We start from the raw sequence: 7,353 nt of genomic DNA, 5'->3' as shown, positions 1-7,353 counted from the left end.
AAACCCGGACGGAGGTAGTAGTAAACTAGTGATGCATACTATCTCTCTTTTTTGCTTATGTTTTTATCTACACTTGTTCATTAGGCGCCATGGATTTAATGTCGTAAAATCTCATTTGGAATTATACCATTTATGGAATTGCATCCTCGATTATTCAAAAGTTTCTTCCTGGAATAGTGAGTGAATTTCCAACGATATCCTCACATTGACTTCTTTAATATGGGGAGTAGTGTTATCTCGAAGGGCCTAACACCGAACTATATGGAAATAGAGGGAATAATTTATAGATTATCACAAAGAAACATGGAGCGACTATTTATAGGGTCAGCTCTTGAGAAAACAGAACTGGAACTGTACTGATCATGACCTCTAATACACTCCGAGCGAGGAGAAATCAACAAAAACATGATTCAGAAAGAAGACAACCCAGGCTAGCGAGTCCATGGACCATCTGCTGGTGGGATGCCCATTTTCGCGATAGGTGTAGCACGACTCCTTCAGCTGGTGCTACCCCAGGCTCCCGCGCCCACACATACTGACCAATTTCTGGACTGGTGGCACGCTACCACGTTGGCCGTTCCGGCGGCGCATCATAAAGGCATCTCCTCGCTCACTCTCCTGATCGCCTGGTCCATATGAAAGCATCGCAAGTCCTGCAGCTTTGACGGCACCGCACCCTCTCCGACCAAGCTTCTCCAGGATGTCCAAGAGGAGGCTCACTCATGGGCCAAGGCAGGGGTCAAAGGGACTAGCCATCATCACACCGTAGGCGCCGTAGGCTAGGATGGGGCTGAGCTCACCCAATATCCAACATGCTCGCGCTAGGTTTTGCACCATCTGATGTGTACGCATTGCCCTAATGCCCACTACATAACTCTCATGTACAACAACTCTTCTCCCTATCAATGAATGATACGCAAGCTTTGCGTATTCGTGAAAAAAAGACAACCCACCTGCAGCTCTCCCAGATTGAAACTCCTGAATGATAGCCTCGAACACCCTCTCAGCATAACTCTGTGCTGTCAAAGATCCTTGTGTTTTTACAAAGTTGGTAAATGTATTAATATCAGCCTACTGTTATCAAGGTACTTATAGATGAGCTACCTACAGTGTAAAAACTGATTAGTAGGAAGCAAGCATGCAACTATTCTGGCATCTATACACACTCCACAGTATAGTGAATGCAGCTACTTCGAATTTTGTTTTCTAAGTAGGCAGTTAGGTGCGCAAAAGAATGCATCACAAATCATTTATCAAAAATATGTTCTATTTCAGATACCTTTACAGAAACTCAAATCATGAATGCTATGAACGAAAATAACAGCACGTGATCCAAACAACAACAGAATGATGCCCAATGCTGAAATTTGTTATAAACAATATGTTCTCTGGCATGTACCACATGTTGTATTAGTGTAGATGGTAGAAAATGAGCAGATAGCGAAATTCAGTTTCTTTCAAAACAATTTTGGTTTCAGACCAACAATTCAATTTTTTTTGCAGAAGAATTGATCTAAAAACACAAAGGGTGCTAGGAGCTTGGTGAATAAGGGTTTCTATATCTAAATGTGGTGAATAAAACGAACCATGTGGTAAGATAGGAGCTTAGTGAATCATTACTGTTGAAATAAATGAGCTACAAAATTCTCACATATAGGTCGAAATGTTACTGTACAAAGATTACATTTGATCGAACTAAATATAAATGTTCTCCCATTAGGTGGATTGATGATATTTACTTAAATCAGAATTATCTTAGAGGATTCATCCAAAAACTAGAAGAACTAATTCAATCTACATGGAAGCATGACTACTTTGCTCGAGACTGCAGTATAGCAAATTCAGTCTACATACTCTCCTAGAACTAATGATTACATGTACTACTTTCCAGAATAGAGTTTAGGTATGTAAGATAACCAATCAAGGTTCTGGAGATGTTGGACATCTGGTCGTAGCCTGACTACTTTGCTCTCTACGACCTGTTGAACAACACTAGATGGAAGAGTTTGCCTCCAGAAGTCACACGTTGCAACTCAAGTAGGAACAAAACAGTATTCCTTGAACAAACTAGAGGAAACAATTTGGAAGCAAAATCAAATTCATATACTTGGTAATTTTGGTGTATGCAAGAGAACAATCAAGACATAATTAATGCAGTCCGTTGTACCCCTGATATGACACAAGTAAAGATCCCACTGTCACATATACTCTAGAGGATAACACCTTATTAGTCAAAACATTGTTACTTGATATTGAGATTCTTATAGTGAATTTAGTTTTCTACATTTATACATGATTTAGAATAGCAATCATGTCATAGGGAGTCCCAAGGTTATATGATTCAGAGTAGTGATTGTTTCCTAAAAAAGCAATCTGGGGTTGTGGTGACAATAAGGCATGTAATAGATACTTACATAGAATTTGTCTGCCCTATAGTGGGACAATTCCCTTGTACAATCTGCATACCTACCATAGTTCCAGAAGTGTTGGATTATAGTTACAGAGAACAACTAATTTTAGTATTATGGTCACTTGCCTCAACTTACTCAGCATATCCTTCAGACTTCACAAACTTTACGGAGCCCATCAGAAAAACCTCTTCAAAAGCTAGAGTACGTCTCAACACGGACCTTCACAACCTCCATAGGGCAGAGGGCATTGTCGGCGATAACCTCGGCCGAAGCAGATCAACAAGTTAGATCAAAGACTTGTAATTGCTTCATACTCAGGTACAACAATACCCGAGTAATATTTCTGGCAGAACTCACAGACACAAAATTTGCACCTGCCTTAACCAATATATCCAATCAAAGTAGGCACACAACCTCTGAAGAAACCTTTTTCCCCTTGCACTTTCAAGAGAACTCCATATCCAGAAGAGATGCTCTCGTACTTGGCTGGATCAATCTAATAAAATAAGAAAAATGATATTACATTACTAACTGGTTTCTCACCAATGATAAAACATAGCAGACTGATACCATATTTCGTTGAAATGTAAGGAACTACATGATTCCTCTGAGTCTACGGACAAGCAGCTTTGCAGTATCCCGTCCAACATAATAGAAATTTCATAGCAATGACCAAACACAATTTAAGGAGCATTAAGCCCAGATCACATCACGTACAAAAATCATGAGATAACATTGTTTCTCTAATAGGGGGGTACCAAGTAAATGAATATCTGCGGTTCAGATCAGATCATTTTTAACTCTTCTCACAACTTGTGTATGGTTTTTGGAGCATGATTTCTCTATCTAAACTGTGATACCTTAAAATAGAAAATAATTTTTCATCTAGGAATTTTCACGAACACCTTGTGGGCACAAAGCCACAAATGGATCGGATCTCCTTTAGCGAAGAGCACAACGAGAAATGATTTGAGGAAAAAAGCTTAAAAGAGGCTGGGAGAGATTTCAAGCCATAATTTGAACAATAAAAATACGAGACTAGCAAGAGGAGTTGAAGTCCAAGTACGCCTATACAGTCAAAGTAGTTCACAGGCAAACACAAGAGTGAAATCGGCATCGGGGGACAGCGAAGACCTGGAGATGTGTGGCCGGGTGGAAGTGCAGGGGACCTAGCACGGTAGTGCTCTCACTGGCCAACAAAGGCGCCTGATGAAAGGTACAGATGCGGGGAGCCGAAACACAGTGGTGCTCTCACCGGCCGCCATCCTACTCGACGAGGCGTCGAGCAACATGCCACCGAGCCTAGACGCCGACCACCAAGCCATCGCGCACACCCACGGACCACCGCCCTCTCGCGCCCACCGGCTGCTCGGCATGCCGTCGGCTAGCTGTCGCCCGCCGGCGCTACCCTTCGAAACTGCTGGTCGCCGCCTGATTAGAATAGGACGTGGGCGTGGCTACCTCCTAATCCCCAGGACCAAAAAGCGGTTTGGGCGTCGACATTGTGCCGGTGCGGTCGGACCAATATTGTAAAACGTAAAAATACAAGACCGTGTTGTAATCTTACCGCAAGGGATGGTGGGTTTCTTTTTTGATTGATGGAACCGTGGCTCGGCTCGGTCGTTCGACCGGGCTGAAGAATTACTTATTCTTCACTCTGGGTCTTAAATAGACGTTCTATATATATATATATATATATGTACATAATGAAGAAAAACGACAAAAATAGTGAAGACATTGCAAGTTGAAGAATTTGAAAAACTGAGGAATTTCAAAAACTGAGGAAAAACTCAAATTTGAAGATTTTCAACTTTTGGTGGTGGCGTAACCCACCGTATAAGAAAGCTAACTTTAGACACCGCGTACAATTGTCGTAGGGCTCTGAGAGTCAATTTCTTTGTTAATTTCTTCACACATAGAGGGTTAGTCTTCATTGATTGAAGAAAAACGTTACTTCATGTGTTGCACATCTAAGTCATCAAGTCAGCATAAGTGGTAGGATGAGTGTCCATTTCAGCGAACATTCAAAGATTCTAGGATATTTAGCTCACACCGCAACTTGCTAAATCTCTTCTCATCCAAGGGCTTAGTGAAGATATCGGCCAGCTGATCTTCAGTGCTTGCGTGGCTGATGGAGATATCGCCCTTCAACACATGATCACGAAGAAAATGATGACGAATCTGGATGTGTTTTGTCTTTGAGTGCTGAACTGGGTTGCAAGAAATCTTGATAGCACTCTCATTGTCGCAGTAGAGAGTGAGGGAGTCCTGGATAAGGGGGTATCCGGACAGCCGGACTATATTCATCATCCGGACTATAGAAGCATCAAGATACAAGACTCAAGACTTCGGCTCGTGTCCGGATGGGACTCTCCTTTGCGTGGAAGACAAGCTTGGCGATAGGGATATTATGTTTCCTTCCTTGTAACCGACTCCATGTAAACCCTAGCTCTCCGGTGTCTATATAAACCGGAGTGGATGGTCCTTAGAAGGCCGATCACAATTACAATCATACCATCATAGGCTAGCTCTTAGGGTTTAGTCTCTACGATCTTGTGGTAGATCTACTCTTATACTACACATATCTTCAATATTAATCAAGCAGGAAGTAGGGTTTTACCTCCATCGAGAGGGCCCGAACCTGGGTAACCATTGTCTCCCTTGCTTCCTGTTACCATCAGCCTAAGACGCACAGATCGGGACCCCCTACCCGAGATCCGCCGGTTTTTGACACCGACATTGGTGCTTTCATTGAGAGTTCCTCTGTGTCGTCGCTTCAAGGCTTGATGGCGTCTTCAATCGTCAACAACACAGTCCAGGGTGAGACTTTTCTCCCCAGACAGATCTTTGTATTCGGTGGCTTCGCACTGCGGGCCAATTCGCTTGGTCATCTGGAGCAGATCGACAGCTACGCCCCTGGCCACCAGATCAGGTTCGGAAACTTGAACTACACGGCGGATATTCGCGGAGACTTGATCTTTGACGGATTCGAGCCTATGCCAGGAGCGCCGGATAGTCACGACGAGCACGGCCTAGACCTGCTATCGGAAAATGCTCGGAACATCATCCCTGCAATAGCCCCGGATCTAAATCCGGAGCAGGTTGCATAGCCCGAGGACGGAGGGATGGACCCCGCCCCGCAGGCCGCATGCTCATCGGCGGTGGAGCCGAACACATGTCACATCTCTATGGAGACCTGTATCCCCGGGCCCCCGGACTCGTATCCGGTCGTTGGTCCCGGTCCGCACGCTCTCGAGCCAGCCGAGCCAGTTTGGGCTCCGGTAATGGAGTTCACCGCTGCGAACATCTTTCAGCACTCGCCCTTTGGCGACATGCTGAACTCATTAAAGTCTCTCTCTTTGTCAGGAGGCTCTGGGCCGAACTATGTCTGGCTTGAGTGGGAAGTAGGCGACGAAGAAATTCGCTGCCCACCCACCACCCACTTCATTGCCACGATCGACGATTTAACCGACGTGCTTGACTTCGACTTCGAAGACATCGACGGTATGGACGACGATGCAGGAGACGTACAGGAGCCACCACCCACAGGGCAGTGGACAGCCACCCCTTTACATGATATACATATGGCGGGCACTCCAGAAGAAACCAATGGCGACGAGGCAGCAAAAAATAACCCCTCAGGAGGAAAAGCAAAGCATGGGCGCCCTTGGCGCCACTCCAAGCCCCGCCACATCAATACTGGCCCCGGAGGTGGAATCAACCCAGAGTGTGCTGAAGAGGAATACAGCCCTGATCAGCCTACCTTCAAGCAGGACGGACCGGCTATGGTGGGATATTTGGAAAGGGACGACTATACACCCCCCCTCCAAAGACGAGGTAAGCCTCGGCAAGGACGATTTCGGCGTGCCTGAAGACCCAGTGGAACAAGTTCGCTTTAAGCAACGACTCATAGCCACGACAAAGAGTCTGCAAAGGAAGCAAGAGCAGCTTCAAGCTGACCGAGATTTGCTAGCGGATAGGTGGACCAAGATCCTGGCCGCTGAAACATACGGATTTGACCGCCCTAGCAAAGGGCATACGAGGCACAACTGGCTACCTCAATCTAAGAAGGAGAACCAAAGGCACACCATCCAACATCCACACACCACCACGGTCCAAGACAGCAAAAAGGATACACAGAGAGGCATCCTAAAGCCTCGGCGCAGCGGTCATAAACGTCAAGCCAAGGAAGCTGGCGCCAAGTCCAGCAACCCCAGTCCGGTCAACAGACAAAGAATGGCTCAAGCCTATTCGGCCCAAGCCACATACTTGATCAACCATGTGCAATTCACGGTACTCCAAGAAAGACGGCAAAACACACCAATAGAGAATGCCGGATCTTCCAAACAAAGAGACCGGTTGTGTGCCGAAAACAATGAAGGGAGGCGTCGAGTCAAGAGACACCCCCCCTAAGATACAAACCATGGCAATTCAATTGCCGTATACCCAGACCTAGTAGTCCAGGGGCTCCATAATACACAAAGCCCCCACGGGTATAAATTTACAAATAACACCTTCTACAAGATGTCAGGTGCAAAGGCCAAGTTCATTGGCCCATCGCCCTAACGGTCGTTCTCAGATGACCTAAAAACGCCGCATCATTGGCGCATTCCCCTCATACGGTAGCTCATCGTCTGCTAACGGGATAAACCACGCTGACTAGATTCCACGTGGCAAGCCGTAAGGCCAACACCAGTGATATATTCACATCTACGTACAAGGCCAAACCCCGCCACTAGAGCGGAAATCATACAGCCGCCGGAGTAACAAGTCGGGCATGCCTATCAATATTTTGATATGACAGCCAACTATCCAGACACCAACTGAGGAGTCCGGGCTACTTCTCGGAATAGTGGCTGGGGTCACCAGGGTCCGATCAGGAACCTTTATACCAACCATAGGAGGATGTTCGGCGGCCTCCGCACACTTACCTTCACAAACT

The 7,353-nt window shown here is 45.7% G+C and overlaps 1 long non-coding RNA gene across 1 annotated transcript; it reads right to left on the bottom strand.

The window, feature by feature from the left end:
- Nucleotides 1-262: 262 nt before the first annotated feature.
- On the bottom strand, nucleotides 263-3,899 carry LOC119276960. The gene is made up of 2 exons (XR_005136874.1): nucleotides 3,546-3,899; nucleotides 263-2,907 (listed from the first exon to the last, which is right to left on the bottom strand). It is a non-coding gene; the product is annotated as an uncharacterized LOC119276960 (long non-coding RNA).
- Between the last annotated feature and the right edge of the window lie 3,454 nt (nucleotides 3,900-7,353).

Source organism: Triticum dicoccoides, chromosome 3B (genome assembly GCF_002162155.2).
Source record: "Triticum dicoccoides isolate Atlit2015 ecotype Zavitan chromosome 3B, WEW_v2.0, whole genome shotgun sequence".
Classification (NCBI taxonomy): Eukaryota; Viridiplantae; Streptophyta; class Magnoliopsida; order Poales; family Poaceae; genus Triticum; species Triticum dicoccoides.
The sequence above is the reverse complement of the archived record's forward strand: the minus strand, read 5'-3'. Positions and strand labels throughout refer to the sequence as shown.